General features: G+C 37.4%; 1 protein-coding gene across 5 annotated transcripts in view; it reads right to left on the bottom strand.

The window, feature by feature from the left end:
• LOC107660265 (disabled homolog 2-like) overlaps positions 1–8626 on the bottom strand; it is a 31944-nt gene extending 23318 nt beyond the window's left edge. For 2 of the 5 annotated variants that reach the window (XM_016449537.1, XM_016449539.1), the window contains exon 1: positions 8268–8625. The gene's annotated coding sequence lies outside the window, so the exon portion shown is untranslated. Of the gene's footprint in view, positions 1–8263 lie in introns of all 5 variants that reach the window. The other 3 variants (XM_016449536.1, XM_016449538.1, XM_016449540.1) reach the window with 2 other exon arrangements.
• Between the last annotated feature and the right edge of the window lie 9824 nt (positions 8627–18450).

The following is an 18450-nucleotide window of genomic DNA, read 5'->3' on the forward strand; positions in this document are numbered from 1 at the left end:
ACCAGAGGAGTAAATACGGTCTGGTGAGTAAGATTCACATCAAAAACCGAATGATGTAATAAGCGTTGCCTCGGCAGCACGCGAGCCGCTCAGTCACACAAACAATATCAATCTCCTCAGAGAAAGATGGCCGCATCAGCAAGCTCTCTCTCAGAGGGGGAAGAACCGCAGCGCGGGCTTCCGAGTCTCAAGAACGAGCTCTAGATCTAGGGAGCACAGGTGGAGATAGGACGAGCTGTCTCCAACCCGTCCAACAGATCATGTGCGATCACCGCAATCTCAGCGGGACCGCAATCGCAAGATCACAGGCACGGACACACTCCTCGGAGCGTGCCCGGCGAGAGCGGAGTGCTAAGGGCGTTCCCGAAGCGTCCTCCGACGCAGCTCGAGTTCCTGAAGAGGAACATCCACAAATGCAGTGTCCTTTCTAGACGTTACTTCCCTTCTTGGAAAAATTGAAGAATGGAAAGAGAGGAAGAATGTGTCATGCTGCCGAGCAATTAAGATGTTCTAGACAGGAATAAAGTCTTGGTATCTCTCTAGCTGACACCCTGATCCTATTAAGTCTACAACAACAGACGAGAGAAAACATACCGTGTTTATATCTAGCACACAGTCACACCTAAATAACAAGATACCAGACTGCGAGAATATCTGCACTGGCTCACACACATTTACATTCATACACGTTTAGGTCATTTGGTTCATAGAAAGCACAAAGACATCTTCAAAATGCCATTATTTTAGCATTATCAATCATTGAGCACTATATATTGCTGGAAGGGTTTTAAACCATTCAGTACTGAATTCATTCAGGTGTTCAAAGGTGAACAGTAACAGAAACTGACACAGTTGAGAGATACTGACATGGTTTATCCTAAGTGAGGGTTCATTGTAGTAAACGAGTAATTCTGACTCTAAAATCTAATAAACCACATATAATATATGTAACCCTGGTAAATTTTCCGAAATTGAGATTTATACATCATCTGAAAGCTGAATAAATAAGCTTTCCATTGATGTATGGTCTGTTAGGATACGGCAATATTTGGCCGAGATACAACTATTTGAAAATCTGGAATCTGAGGGTGCAAAAAAAATCTAAATATTGAGAAAATCACCTTTAAAGTTGTCCAAATGAAGTTTTTATCAATGCATATTACTAATCAAAAATTAAGTTTTAATATATTTACAGTAGGAAATTTACAAAATATCTTCATGGAATGTGATCTTTATTTAATATCCTAATGATTTTTGTCATAAAATAAAAATCAATAATTTTGACCCATATAATGTATTTTTGGCTATTGCTGCAAATATACCCCAGCGACTTAAGACTGGTTTTGTGGTCCAGGGTCACATATAATAATAATAAACCACACCTTTAAAAGTAAAAGTTGTCATTGTTTATAGTTTCTGCTCATTTTTGAAGCCTGTCCAAGGTACAGAAACACAGTATACACATGAGAGAAAAATGTAAACATTTGCAGGAACTAGTGTATCCCTATAGACAGACCTCACACTATGCCTAGTGCGGTTTTTTGCTAATGCTAGAAAAAAAGCATGTCTGCACAAACAAAACCTCCTAATGTGACACATCTGAAAAATAAATGACACATTTAAACACAAAAACACATTATCCATTACCACTCCATAAACTGTGGCATAAATTTACAATGACTACATGGCATCAAGCATTGAATTGGACAGTTTCATATAAACAGACAATTCATGCTCTTCTGCTGGCCAATAAAACTTAGTGAACTCTATATTCTGTCCAACCATGTGGTCACCATATGAGGCATAAGTTGCCCTTATTTGTGTGTATATGGGGTCTTGTACCTTTAAAACATTTTTCACACTCTTCCTCACATGGCTTTAATACTTCCTGGTCAAAGCGCAAGAAAAACATCAATATGTGCACTTTCTCACTGGCCTGAGAAGACCTCTTAATGTCCATTTTCTCCTCCCTGGCATCTCAGCGGGTCTTCAGACTTGGTCCAGGAGCCGGAGAGGACTAAGAATGGGTATATAAAGTAAACACCATCTTTCCTCTTCCCTGTCCCCGGCCCCAAGGCTTTCACTTAACACTGAGTATGTGTAAATATCTACATGAAAAAAAGAAAGCCAAGATACATCCTCCCCAGCTCAATGCCAAGAATCTCAGAGCTCTGAGATAAACACACTGGACAGAGCAAATTTCCAGGGGTGTGTTGTCGGTTGTCAACAGGACATTGGATAACTAAGGAACACACAGTGTACCAGAAACAAAGACCTGATTGTACTCGTGCCACATGCAGGACCAATCGATGTATTTAATGGCCTCAGTCAGAACACCTCCGCATTTAAGAGTGCTTCAGTTACTGGCTGAGGATAATGAACTGTTTGAGAATGGAGATCAGAGCAGAAGCTGGTCATAGACGGGAAGCTGAGGGGATAATGATATTGATTCTTGTAACATTTTGCAATTCAAATGTAACATGTGGCTAGCCAATTATTATATGACCCTTATTGCTTTGTTGCTTTGCGAGGTTTGCCATGGCTGAAGGAGACAGGTATGGGCAACCCTTTTTATAGTGCTGCACTCGCAGGCTGGCTTTGCACAGCAACAATCCATCATCCAAGACACATAATCAAACAAAATGAGGGCAAGGCACACAGCATACACAAAGCCTCCGAAGAAATTTTAAACAATTACAATTCACTTTTCAAAAAGACGAATCAATTACTTAAAGAATTCGAACCAGCACAGCTGCTTACAAAATTGCTAAAACTAAATGTTTCTTGAGCAGCAAATCAGCATATTAGAATGATTTCTGAAGGATCACGTGACATTGAAGACTGCTGAAAATCCAGTATTTACATCACAGGATTAAACTGTAATAACATTTCATAATATTACTGTTTTTACTGTATTTTTTATCAAATAAATGCAGCCTTGGTGAATGAGGTATTTTTCAAAAACATTAAAAAAATCTTACAGACCCTAAACTATTCAGCAGGAGTGTACAATAAACAAGCTAATTTTATACATTATATATAAACCAATCAAACTCTATTTCATATAAAGTATAAACATATATACAGTATAAAAGCCTATTAAACATAAAAAGAACTGCAGAAAAAACTTAACTACATTAACATTTATCAATTTAAACTTATAAATCATATAATGCAGAAGCCATTAATCCAAACCTGAACACAATAAATTAGTGCTACTGTACCAAAATTCCAGTTGAGTACTAGAATAGTACAATGTTAATGTACTACAGGCTAGATACTTTAACTTGTACTTCAAACAACACAGCAGAAGGAGACCAAACCCACTGTTAAAGTGTGATCCAATGATATTCACAGACATCTAGTCAGACTGCCCCTCATTAAGCCTCTGGTGTCCTTAATGTGCTACTAAGGCAGACCCTGTACGTTGATTTCTCAACATGAAGGTTGAACATGTAATGCAGTCCTTTCTCACAGGAAATCATTATACAATTAATCTTCTCAGCATGAGGTCCCATGATAAGCAGAGGTTTGTTAAAAGCTAGGTAAACCATAATTTTAGCTCTCTGCTTGTGTGGTCGTTCAGGTGTTCCAGACCTGCTACAAAAGAAGCATTAAAATGTCTGGTGTACAAACACTGCCTAACCCATAACACCATAACTAGGTTCATCTAGTGACACAACAAACTCTTTATGGAACACCAAGCAAAGAAAATCCTCTTTTCACACAATAATTGACCTATCGGTAAGCTCCTCCCCTCGAATGCAGATGAGCCAATGGCAGTCGAGTATCAGTTGCACAGGGAGCGGAACTCAGACATCTTTAGGTTTCAGCGCAACAGAGAAACATTGGGAGATCCGAAGCTCGCATCGGTTTAATGGTGTTTATGCTACAAAAATGGAAAAACGATGTGCCTAGGGTACTTGTAACACTAATTCCAGTTATCCTGAGAGGATAGGCAATGTAATTTATTTTATTCCATTTCCTAAATCCAACCAAAACAGAGCAATTTGCGTCTGGTGCAATGGACTTCGTCTCTCATTCCAATTGATCTATCGATAAGCCCCTCCTCCCGAACGCAGATGAGCCAATGGCAGCCGAGTATCAGTTGCACAGGGAGCGGAACTCAGACATCTTTAGGTTTCAGCGCAACAGAGAAACATTGGGAGATCCGAAGCTCGCATCGGTTTATGGTGTTTATGATACAAAAATGGAAAAACGATGTGCCTAGGGTACTTGTAACACTAATTCCAGTTATCCTGAGAGGATAGGCAATGTAATTTATTTTATTCCATTTCCTAAATCCAACCAAAACAGAGCAAAATGTCCCTAAGCATTCAACCCCATCACAATGAAGACGAAAACGTTAATTTTCTGGTTGTCATACTCTCATTAAGTTACACTTTTTATCTGCTCAAGCAGAACGTTATGTCATCTTGTGCTTCAGCAATGTATCTCTGGCTAAAACTAGCTAACGTTAGCGTTAAAGTTAGTGAGTCCATGGACTCCATGCTAACGTACAAACCTAAATAGCAAACTGTTCTCACGTCATGTCCCGTGCAGTGAAAGTCAAAAACAAATAAACGAAGGTCTAGAGTGCCTCCATATTAATCTGGTTAAATGTAAATTAATTTAATCTTACTCTGCGGTATATGAACGGTGCTGATCCGGGACGTTGTCATTGCGATCGTGACGACCGTAACATAATTCTTTCGTTTGCATTGTAATCTGTATTTTTACATATTTATTTTAATATCTTTTGTATATCCCTCCATGGCATATTTAAGTCCCACTTGAAGGTCCATCTGTGTCTCAAATTGATCAGAAACACCTCGGAAGAAGGTTTTCACTGACAGCTGTCATTGTAAGACAGTGAGCAACTCCATTTATTTGTCCGAGTGAGCAACAGTAGCTAAGGGGGCCGGGGCTTACCGATAGGTCAATTGTCTTCAACCTTTACTAAAATGATGTTTAATGGAATGAAATGAAGACAAACAGTAAAGTAAGCCACAGGATTGCTAGAGAGAGATACGAAACGAGCAATCTAAATACCTGTGTTTTATACACAAACCTCGGACACAATGTACTTACAGAGGATTAAAGTACGCCATTTGTGAACCTATACTGTAAATAGTGGTTTGTAGAAAAGGCAAAATGGAGTGCTTCAGTAAAGGCAAAAAGTCTTGGTTCTGCAGCACAATGACCTAATGATTTACAAAGTTTCTTTCCTAAACAAAATGGACCTGTCATGGATCAATAATATTTGATAAACTAAGGGGTGGACAGTGTCATTTTGAAAATTAATTCCATGGAGAAATCTACACCTTATTAATCATCAAGAAAATGGGTTTATAGCCAGATACGGAAGCATTTGCTTTCTGCATTATCTGAGAGAATAAAACGTGACCGGCAACATTTAAAGAGTTGAAAACACAGTAATTTAAAATTTTATCATTGTTTTGGAAATTAACCTATTAAAAATATATAGTACACACACACACACACACACACACAAAACACACACACACGTATAATGTTTCAATAAGATACACTGGACCTCTGACTTTTGTGAGAAAAAGCAAGACATTTAAATAAATAATAAAATAAAGAAGAAATAGTAAAGAAAAACACTACCACAGAAAAAGTCTTCTAAAGGTTTAGAACAACATGTGGGTGAGCAAATTATGACAACATTTTTAATTTTGGGATGGACTATCCCTTTAAGTGTGTGGAGGTCAAGTGTTATCTTATAATAATAATGTTGGAAGCAAAGGCTTCCGCATCTGGCCTAAACCACTTTTTCTTTCTTTATAGGTATAAAGGAAAAATCCCAATTTCATTTGTTTTTTTTTAGGAGGGGAAAAGTGCAGTACAAACAAACACTTGGGGCAAAGGTCACTTACCTCAGCATGTGGCCACCACAGTAAAATACCACTCTACACATTACAGAGCTGCCATGACTTCTTTTCTGACCTATATATGTCCACAATGAAATACAACAGCAGTCCCTTTTGTCTAATAAAATGTCAAAGAGGCAGGAAAAGACAGCAGAGTTAGTGGAGAAGAGTCTTATTGAAGTCCAAAGTGATGGAAAGTTGCCTTTGTTTCTCTCTTTTTTTGGACGACTTTCTCCACTGAAATATGTTGGGTCTTTTTACGAAGAGAGAGGGAAGAGGGTGAAGGTGCTGGATAGCATTTGAAGAGTTCAGAATGAGGGATAGAAGAGAAACTACGTTGAGTGCCAACATCTGGTTCCAATAAAACAGCACACATTGTACCAACAGGAAAAAGAAGAATGTCTTGACGTGGTGAGTCATACCCAGCATAATTTTTAAATGGTAATTCACATTTTAAAGTGCCCCTATTATGCCATTTCCAATATTGCCTTTTATGCAGTGTGATATTTAGCTATATGTGAATGTAATTAATCTGCAAAATTGTAAAGCCAAAAGTGCACGATAAATAAAGTTATAGTCTCCCAAAAGAAAGAATCGACTCTGAACAGCATAAACGAGTTGTCAGTAATTCGAATCCCACTTCATATTTGCATAATTCCCGCCTATGTTCTATAGTAGTCGGTTGCAAACAATTTGACCCCACCCACAAACACGTCATTTTACTGACGACTGCTTCTCTTATCTCAGGGAGTTCAATACGGGATTCATAAAACACTTGCTCTTGAAAGATGGCTCAGTACCCAGTTTATTTGGACCAGCTGGCTGCACTAAATCACAACCTGTAAGTATGATAAATAATAGATGTTTAATTGTATATATTTTCTATCGAGTGTTCAAAATACTATGTCAATGGGCGTATTGTTTCCGACACGTGCCGTATACGGCAGGGATTTAGAGAGACTGAATCTTAGAACTGCTTTGAATGATTCGTTTCAGAATCTTTGGAAAATTAGGTTATATTAAATGCATATTTTGATAAAACAAAAGCATTTTTGACCTTCCACGCATGTAAACCTATTGTAGGAGACTCCAAAAATAATATCAGAAACCTTAAAAATTGCATAATAGGGGCATAATAAAAATGTATTTTTTGATGACATCAATGTGAGCTCACTATAAAAGAGTTAGGCTACATGTTCCCTCGACATTTCCAGTTTTGAGAAAGGAAAAGGAACGTATTTACTGTGGCATTTCCTCCTCTTAAAGTACTATGGGGGATGGTGAAGCAAAGTGGGATGAAAATGCCATAGAGGGAAAGGAAGAAACTCTGGGCCTTACAGTTAAAGTGACTGAAATTTCTCTTGTCCTCTCATCACTCTTACTCTAATGCCACCGCGGCAGTTCTCACGCGTAAAGGCTTAGCTTTTCCAAGTCTTGTCATTAAGATCAACCAGGACTTAATGACACATTCCCTTGAACTGATATCATACCTGCAACCAAAAGTAAACAAAATCACCAAAGTTTGTGTGCCGCTTAAAACAGCACAGCATTATTTAAGGTCATAACATATATGAGGTCACTATCATACTCGGGCTTGCTGTGATTCTGCTGCGATGTATAAAAATGAAGTTTCAGCCATGATTCACCTTGAATGAGAAAATACAAAACTAGTCTACTGTAAGAGGTTTCACATTGGACAGTAACTTCAGACATGAAGATGAGGAGGGGGTCTTCAAACTTATATCAAAACCCTGATTATGCTACACCTGATAAATGCATGTGAGTGTGGGATCAGCACGAAGCTGTTTGATATCGGATGTGGTCACTGATGATGAATGCAAACATCTGGGAATTTAGGTCAGACCAGCAGCCAACATCAGTGTCGTCAACATATTTTTCCACTGGAACATTTAAAATCAACAGGTTCTATTTGCAAAAAGAAATAGACGTGGAATAGATTTCATACAGATATGAATAGGGATATATTCCTCATTTTCGTGAGACCTGTAAATGCCTGAATATTCAAGAATGTATCGACGACTCAACGGTAAATGAAACATGCAACACTTTATTTAGCACGTTAGAATGTCACATTTGGCTGGTCTGTGCGAAAGCATAGCACGCGTTACTGTGACAATATTTCCAGTGTTTACGTGGGAAATCTGTAAAAAGCATACAAGGCGGCATTGCGATAGACAGTAACGGAGCTGCTGCTGCAGTAAATGGAAACAGACCATTATAAAAAAAAAATGAAATGATTCGTTTGTTTAAAGCATGAGATTCGGTTCAATAGCTGGCAAAATCGTCAGGTTTTCTGACACCCACACTAGGCTACTACATTCATTTACGGAAAACGTTATACTCACCTACGTTAAGACATTGAGTGGATCCTGGAGCTCGCATACTCCGAACCGGCAGAGAAAACGCGGCTTGACAACCGAGTCGATGCGTGTCCGGTAGTGCAGTATATATTTCGGGGATCTGGCTCTGAGATGTAGACGGTGAAGGTCTTATTCCCGGGATGTTGGCAGCTCTGAGGAATGTGCTCTGATGTTACTGCAGATTCGGTAACTCCCCCTCAAAGTGAAATTTAACCCTCTGAAGACCAGTCGGCGATCCTTATTCACTGCATCATCATCACACGACACATGATCGTCTCCCAGTGTTTCTAACGCGCTCTCACTGGCTGTTTCTTATAGTGCGAAATTCGTCTTTCATCAAGTACTGATTCCTTATAACTCACACCTATATATTTCGCTAGCCTGTGCACTTTTTTTTGTATAGATGACAAAAGTAGTGATATATCATACTTCAGTAGGACATTAAAACACACTATTGCTGTTTCCAGTCAGAGAAATTACGCAATAATTTACCGTCAACAAGCTGTACACAAAATGCAGTGACCTTTAAAATGTTTATTCAATTTGATTTAATTCTTTTAAAGTAATTTATACTGAGTAATTTGTTCATTTATATGTAATATGGTAGATTTTCAGAGACATGCGTTTCATTCATTTTAAAAGGGATACGTCTTACATGTTATGTGTTTTAGATTTGTATATATCCTACTCACAAAAGAAAATCTTTAGAGTACACTGGGAAATATTATTAGAATGTAATTAATATTATTATATGATAAAAAATATTTACAGTATATTCAAGTTTCAATCCCTGCTGAAAACTATGATAATACACTGTGAAGAATGTAGATTAATCTAATATATGTACTGTATGTGTGTGTGTGTGTGTGTGTGTGTGTGTGTTCTATATATATATCTCTCTCTCTCTCTCTCTAAGTATGTATATACATATAGCCTACACACAGAGAGAGTTTAGTTTCAGTATTGTAATTTCGTGGAAGGTTTTCTTTTTCTTTTTCTTTTTGCTCCCAATTCAAGTGTCTCATAAAGAATGTCAGGCCAGGAAGCTGTTAAGATGTGGCCGCTGCTTGTGCTTGTGCTCCAGTGTAAATCAGAAGAAGAAAAGACTAAAATACATTATGTGCGAAAATGTGAACATTGAGAGGAATATATTTCCTAACCCTTGGTGTACTACATTATATATTGCATAGCACATATAAAAATGCTTATATTGCAAATTTACACAGCAAATTTTGTTGATAGCCATATGATGAACTGTGACACAGGAAAGATACCAAAAGGTGAAAAGGATATGAGTGGTTGTCACATTGCCCTTGAAATGACAGACATCCCTTCCTTCTGTCCCTCTCACTTCCCTTTTTCTCTGCTGATTCATCAAACGTGAAGAAGAGCCATATTCATACAATCTTTGCAAAGAGGCACTGAAAAAGAAGCATTTGCTCCACATTTGTTGTTGAGCACAAAACTGTCTCTACTTTGGCTGTAGGCCTAAAATAAGGCAAAGGTCTAGATAACTCCCTTATCTAAAAGAACTCTTAGGGGTTTGCAGATTGGTCCATCTCTAACTAAACTGTCAATCAATAGTCAGATCAGTAGTGGTGTGTTGAGAAAGCTGAGAAGACGACACCAGTCCTGAGATATATCATGACATTCTATTAGCATTAAAATAAGCAGGCTCTTGTAAACAAAGCAAGTTTAATCAGCACCATACATGTCTTCAAACACTAAAGTTAAACAACTGCTAAACCCCTGCTCATGGCAGTAATTATTTGGACTAATATGAAGCCTAGTTACCATAGCGATGGGTACATAACAGGGCCGAATGCCCATAGCTTGTTTTAGTCTTTGACTTTTCAAATAATGCCAGACATATGAAGGTGTTTTTCTCTATAGTACGTCTGAAAAAAAGATTTAGAAAGGAAGTGTGGAAGGATAAATGAAGGAGGGATGGAAAATTCTTTATAGGAAAGTTGGGGGTGCAGATCTTCTGGCCTGAAGTGCTTCTACTCCTCAAAGGCCACTGCAAGCCATTCATCTAAGGCTCCCTGAGTTCAGTGGTCAAATGACATTACCTCATATTTTACAGAAACCCCTTCAGTGGGTTGTGGTTTGCCAAATAAAGGCTACATTCACTGGCTCTGAGGCTCTTGCATTTATGAGAGGAAGAATCCAGTTATCTTATGTGTGCCAAACAGGTATGATAGAGAGTATCACAATGCATACACGCGCTTTCCCCTAAGCGTAAACAACACTGATTACGTCGATTACGCTCTTGGGTACTCTCCAAAATGGCGGAAGACGTAACTCGGGGGAGAAGAATTATTAAATAAAGTATGTTATTTTTGTTTTCTTTGCGCTCAAAAAGTATTCTCGTAGCTTCGCAAAACTGAAGTTGAGCCACTGATGTCACATAGACTGTTTTACCGATGTCCGACTATGTTTCTGGGCCTGGGAACATTACAGTTGCGTTGCTGTCAGGGTTTGAGAGCTCTCACATTTCATCAAAAATATCTTAATTTGTGTTCCGAAGATGAACGAAGGTCTTACGGGTTTGGAACGACATGAGGGTGAGTAATTAATGACAGAATTTTCATTTTGAGGTGAACTAACCCTTTAAGGATGAAGCAAAACATCAGAGACATTTCCTTTATAGAGAGGATTTCCAGTTCTGCTTTATCCCAATGGATCTATTAATCTCTTATCAGTGAACACAAGTTAACTCAGTGCATATATAGTAAGATATACTAAGCTTCTTTGCAAACATAGATGAGATAAAACCAGATGTGCAGCACACATTAAATCTAAATACATAAAAAAATGAATGTGTGCTGCATATATCTGTTTTATTAAGTGAGTAGGTCAGTATCACAGGGTACATCTAAAAAATTCTGAACATATTTTTTTTACACAAAAGCTAAGATTTCTCACAGTACAGAAGCAAGAACGGAAGTAAAAGTAAAGACAGTTTAAAATAAATACATAAAATGTGTTTATAGGAAATGCCTTTGCAGTTATGCTATTTAAGAATCAGATAAAAATAAATCCTCCTCACATTTAGGCTATTGAAGCTGCAATACAGTATGTACAGTATTTTGCTTTTCCCAGAATGCTGATACTTACATTCCAAGAGCCGGTGAGACACAGACATGTGCCAGGTTTACACTGTCAGAGTGTGTGTGGGAGGGCGGCAGCTCATCATGAAGAGAGCTTTACATCTAAACACTTGAATCTGACAGAAAACTGCAGTTCAAATCAGAACAATTCATGAAACACTCCCAAGACTGTCAGACAGACCATTAACCTTTTTTTTTATATTTCGGAGTCTGGCATGAAAATGGTAAATTAAATAATAATAATCTAACAGAAAATTATGATGAGCAATTTCGGTTTTCTTTCTCCATAGTTTTTCCATACCACTTTCAACGTGAGTGACGCAAGCAAGATCAGACGATTATTCGTAAAGGGACAACAGATGTTTTTTCCCCACAATGCTCATGATTTTTACAATGAAGGTCTGGAGTGTATTAAATCCCATTCACTGCAGGAAGAGAAAAGGAGAGAATGGAAGAGAAAGCATTCCCGGAATGTAGAAGTTACATCCTTTCCCAAAATTCTGCTTTCTTAATCATCTCTCAAAGGAGATGTTGTAACAGTCTTTCTAAAAAGTCACCTCACAAGTGGACACTGAACAACCACAGCTCGTGCCAAACTGCTGAGGAATGCCTCAGTGGGTTACAGACTTTACATCACAATTTTCCTTCACAAACAAGCAGAGCAGCTCTTTGCAGCCCAAGAGAGGCTCCCCATCTTCACGAGAGTCTTTGAGCATTCTTAGTCACTTAGTGTTTTTATTTTCCTGTCAGAGGAAGAAGCTATGGTCTTTCTCCTTTGATGTGAGAGGCCAGGCAGACTGAGAATCCTGGCCCAAGCTCCAGCAGTCTTAGAGAGCACAAAGGACTTAAAGCATTTATGTTTTGTGGGCTAGAGTGTGTTCAAATCTAGTGGAGACAAAGCTGCCCAAACATGAGCAAAGTACCTTTTTCCACCAACTACTGGGTGTATTAGCGTATTTGGTAGGGAAGTCTGGCTTGCTGCCCAACGTACAACAGAGGCTGCCTTGTCGAATGCTGAATAAAATGTACAACAGTGCGCTGTACCCCTCTCCTTCTTGTCCAGTAAAACATTTCCGTGCCTGATTGAGAAAAAAAAATCATACAGACCCACATATGGAACTTATTAGTGTGCTAAGAGAAGACTAAAGCCAAGAGAATTGTGGAACTAGGGCACCGATCCACAGAGAGATATTAAAAAACCTGGGGAAGTTAACACAGGGTGAAGTGAGGCTGTAATGTTGTTTGGACAAAGTGTACATGCACTGTAAAAATTATTTCATCATTGTGTTTTTACCACATGTATATTAGTAAGTTTAAATATATACACAGTAGTTAGGCCTACTTTCTGAACAATACTGAAACAATGAGCTATCCAAAATCAATCTACGGTAAAATATGATGTAACTCAAAACATGAACTACAGGTACACTACAAAGGCTTTCTAATTGAATTTTTCTTGAAATTAACTATTGAGCTAATAACCATATGCTTTCGTGCTTTCAGGAAGGATGCTGGTTTGCAGCTTGTTTTTCAATTTAGTGCCCAATCTCTGGAACAGCGTTGTTCGGGAGGCAGATGCACTCTGTCAGCTTAAAACTAGATTAAAGACCCACCTTTTTAACCTGGCATACATATAACAAACAATCATATTTCTCTAATTCAAATGCGTTAAAGGATTTCTAGACTGCATTAATAAGGTCAAGCAGACCTGGGAACACTTCCCATAACACCCGATGAACTTGTTACGTCATTAGAAGAATGGCATCTACGCTAATATTAGTCTGCTTCATTCTTATTCTGAGGTCACCATAGCCACCACCTGGATCCAGTTCTTATCCTGACCAGATGGTGGATCATCAGCACCTAGAGACGACCACAAACAAACCTAAATGTCAGCAGAGACCATGACAACTAGATGAGCCCGAGAGACAGATCCCCTGCGAAGACCTCGTCAACTAGATAGTCATCGGCACAAATCCTCAGCAGAGACCACGAGAACCAGACAAGTTCTCTGCACAGACCCTATGGCCAGCTTCAAAGGAACTGGATAGATGTTCTGAGTGATGCCAGTCCACAGTCTGACTTGTGTTGTAGCCTGGAATTAAGCCACGCCATGCTGGTTTCGTCTGGCCAGAGGAGAACTGGCTACCAGACTGAGCCTAGTTTCTCCCAAGGTTTTTTTTCTCCATTTCTGTCAATGTTGGAGTCTGTCACCTTTTGTCTTGCTTAGTTGGGGACACTTAATATTTGGCAGTATTATCAACTTGATTGTACAGACACTATTGGATGAAACTGAACTGAGCTGGATGATGAATCAACGATTAACTGACTTTAACCGAAAAATTGACTGTTTACTTTTGTCCTCGTTACAGCAGAATTTCATTTGCCTTTTTTTTTCTTTTTGCATGATTGAAACACTATTTTCCTGTTTAACACTGTAAAGCTGCTTTGACACGATCTGTATTGTATAAAGCATTATATAAATAAAGGTGACTTGACTCAAAAGTTATGTTACCTATTCATGGATATATCCGAAACAGAGGTCAATCATGATTTGTTTTGTATAATTTTTAAGTCCATAATCTCAACATTATTTCACAGCTTTTCATGGCTTTACAGACAATTGTGATTAAGAACAACAGTATGCAACAATAAAATGTAGTCTTTTTTTTTTTTTTTTAAATATTGTCATCATTTACTCACCCTCATGTTGTCCCAAACTTGTATGACTGTCTTTTTTTTCTGTGGAACAGAACGGTAACCAAACCGTTTCAGTTCCCATTGACTTTAATTCTATGAGCAAAATACAATGAAAATCAATGGGAACCAAAACTGTTTGGTTACCAACATTCTTCAAAATATCTATTCAGAATAAAAGAGCCACCCAGAGAGTGGTTGAGATCTTTGAGACAGATTTACCATCTTTTACAACAAGGCCTGCAGCATCATTCAGAACCACGTTTATTCAATTCAATTCAAGTTTATTTGTATAGCGCTTTTTACGATACAAATCGTTGCAAAGCAACTTTACAGAAAATTAAGTTTCTACAGTATTTAGTAGTAGCTTATCAGTAGTGGCTGTCAGTTTATGTACATATGGCAGAAATGTACGGGAAAATCATTTAAAGACGTAATCAAACAGACGATGAACACTATTAACAGCAATTATTATATGATGCAATCAAACTTATAGCAAAATGTGGTAGTTCTGTATGTTGTTTCAGGGTTGGCATCATCTGACGTCCTCTGAGGGGTTGGCATCATCTCTTCTCAGGTGTTCTGGATCCAGACTGAAGCTTGTGTAAATCCTAGTTACGTGGCAAAAACAGAGAAACAAATAGAGACATAATTAGCATAGCTGCTGTTCCAACCAAGCAAAATTGATTTGTTTAACTAAAGCTAAAGAATAATAATTCTGTTTATCGTTTATTACAGCTATAGTCTGTTCTCGCATCCAATCCCAGACACATCTTGCTCTAAAATTGCCCATAGATTCATTAAATTGTCTAATATTAGACTGTAAGTGGAATAATGTACAGTCGGCTCTTTTGCGATAATGATCAGTTGACTGTACATTATCATATATCATACATTAGGTAATTACGTAAATGAACATGCAATATTGATTCAAACTGAAATTATTTGATTATATGAGATGAGAGATCGCAAAGTGAACTTTTGCACTCTTGCGAAAATGTTACTAGTTCATAATGGATACATATATCTTTTAATTTCATTGAAGAAACGGGAGAAATGCTTTCATGGGAATGATGAAGAACAAATGCTGCTTTTGACTTTGTTGTAAAGCGGCTTTCTGCCCTGTAACACTCTTCAGCTATTCAAATTCTGCCTGTATTGTGGTTAGACTTAGAGTGAAATTAAACAGTGCATTGACAATACTAGGACTCCTCTAACACCATAAGTGGCCTCAGTGCAGTCAAAGCAGAAATCTTCATCAAAACCCCCACTTATGTAGGGTTACTGCACTGTTTTCAGAAGGATTATACTCGGGTTGGTAAAAACAGCACTAATTCATAGTGTGAGAAGATAAGAGTCTAAGAGGGATTTATGACACTCTTTTTCTTCATGTTTTCTCTATGTTTATGACACTCCTTTTCTCCATGTGAATAATTAAATAATTAAAATGTAATCACATTTTTGTGAATAATTTTGTCTTGAAGTATCCCAGAGTATGATGAATCTGGTCATTTCAGGGTTGAATTGAAAAAGTTATACAAGATATTTAGGAGTTTTTCTAAAACAGTGTGGACTGAATCATTTTATTAAAATTTATTTAAAATTTTATTGTATTGTCACTTTTGGGAAACAAGGATGTATGTCTAAAGGACATGAAATCACATGCACATGAGTTCCTGAAAGCTACTGACCGCTGATGAAATGGAACCATCTTTTTTGTCTAATCAGCTCTTTTCCCACTCATTCCCTTATTCTTGAAAGAAAAATCTGCATTTTTGTAGTGACTCGGTTAAACTGAGTTGGAATGTACAATTTTCTTCAGGATACATCTGTTATGGTCTCCTGACACAACTCAGGTTTATTTTACTGCCCCTTTGACAAAACCACAGAACTTAAGAACAGCATGACCTTACAATAAAGGATATCGCCCCTAAAACCTCCCGCTTCAAACATATGCCTGTACAGTTAGAGTAGATGCTGCATTAACATACCAGACAGTGTAATCCCTGTTAAACATTGTTGTTTTGACTGCACTGAGAATAGAGCATTGGTACTAGTTTCTCAATTAGCAGATTTGACTGGAATTCCTCTTTGAGTATGGACTTGAAATGGAGTATACATAGGTGGGGGCAGAAGTCTAAAACATCATCTTGAACATGCTGAACGTGTATAAATACAGTACCTATCCTGTGTGTAGTTTCCACTTCAGAGTAAAAGAAATAAAAAGATAATTGTGACATTTCTCACAACTGCAACTTTATTTCTCCTAATTGCATAATTTTTTTCAAAATGTGACATTGTCTCACAATTTGACTTTGGATCTTACAAATGTGACTTTATTTCACATTGACTTTGTGACTTTTGTTATTTGTTATTTTAAATGTAATCTCACAATTTAAAAATAAATAAATAAAGAGTACATTTTAAAAATCTCTTATGTTAACCAAGGCTGCATTTATATGTTAAAAATATATCTTAAAAATGTTATTTATTTACAATAACTGTTTTCTATATAACATATTATACAGTTATAAAATGCAATTTATTCCTGTGATGGTAAAGCTGAATTTTCAGCAGTCATTATTCCAGTCTTCAGTGTATCATGATCCTTCAGAAATCATTGTAATATGCTGATTTGCTGCTCAAGAAACATGTCTTATTATTATAAATGTTGAAAACAGTGGCACTGCTTTTGTGTAAACAGTGATACATTTTTTCAGGATTCTTTGATGAATAGAAATTTCAAAATAACAACATTTAAAAAATAGAAATCTAATAATGTAACATTATAAATGTCTTTATTGTCACTTCTGACCAATTACATCTGTTACAGGTATATCTGTTACAGTTTACATTCATTGGTTTATCTAGTCTGAGCAGTAGAGGACAAGACTAGAAATACCACAAGTGCTGAATAAGCATGCGGATAATGTGGGTGGTCTTCCACAAACCCACTTAAACAACACACACACACACACACACACACACACACACACACTTAAGAGTTTCCCTACTGACCTCCATTCCACAGGCTGAATTCATGCAGGTCTGACAGCAGTAACTGTGAGCATGTGAGCTTCAAGCAGCTGGAGCTGGCCAAAGTAAAACAGCATGATGAGTCCTCGGGCCTACAGAGAGGCATCTGGGAACTATTAAAACTGGTCAAAAACAGTGATGGTGTTTGACACACAGAAAAATTATTCATTATAAAATGCATTATCAACAAATACATTCTTTCACTATTAAAACACTCCAAAGGCAACACAGAAAGAGATATTATTTAGGTGGCAAAGTAAACAGTTTAGAAAATGCAATTCAATAGCTCTTCCAAAACTGATACAAAGTTTTTGAACAATGCGTTAGTTTACAGTTTTTTTTTTAACCAATTGCTGACATCCCTTTGTCCTATCTGTGGTCACATTTTCAAAACTCTACACACAATTAGCACAACATCGGTCTGTTGTGACCATACCATTAACACAATTCATGTTGTTTTCACACAATATTCAGTCAATTAACACGTTTCTAAAATGCTTAAATTTTCTTTTCACACATGCCCATACCAACATCATGGATCTTTCTTATCTTTTTACAAATGCTAAAGGGGTCATATGATGCGATTTCAATTTTTCCTTTTTCTTTGGAGTGTTACAAACTCTTGGTGCATAAAGAAGATCTGTAAAGTTGCAAAGACTAAAGTCTCAAATACAAAGAGATATTCTTTATAAAAGTTCAGAGTCAGCCACACCTACCTATAATGTTCTTTTTAGCAGCATCATATGACCCCTTTAAACACAGCATGACAGAAATGAAGACCTAATGTTCCAAAATTTAAAATATAGTGTAAAGCCTCTATACTTCTGCAACAACAGCAGCTCAAAAGTATTGAAAAAAAATCTCTCTATATAAAATATTGTAACAACTGATAAGCATTTTTAAGTAACAGATCACTGAAACATTTAGAAATAGCTGATTCCAGTCTCAGTTGGAGGAATAGTCTGGTGAGTCAGGTGTTGATGCTCTTTCCATTACATCAACATAGAGTAAAAAAAACAAACCTCTTTGAATTGGTTTTGTGGATCCAGAACAACACAAAGAATCAGAGAGAGAAAAAATAATGCCTGGGAGAGGGAGAGGAATAGTTGTAGGAAGGAGAGGAGTAGTTGGACCAAGAAAAGGGAGAAGAAGAGGTAGGGGAGAGGAGTAAACTGGATTATGCATTTTTTATGTTTGTTTTTTTTCCCCCTTACACATGTGGAACCTAAGAAAGCTTATTTCTGCCATGGAATATAAAGGGTAAAGGGTAATTGTGACTTGTTTAAATCTCACAATTCTGCCTTTTTTTCTTGCAATTGAGAATTT

Source organism: Sinocyclocheilus anshuiensis, unplaced genomic scaffold (genome assembly GCF_001515605.1).
Source record: "Sinocyclocheilus anshuiensis isolate Anshui unplaced genomic scaffold, SAMN03320099.WGS_v1.1 scaffold1615, whole genome shotgun sequence".
NCBI lineage: Eukaryota > Metazoa > Chordata > Actinopteri > Cypriniformes > Cyprinidae > Sinocyclocheilus > Sinocyclocheilus anshuiensis.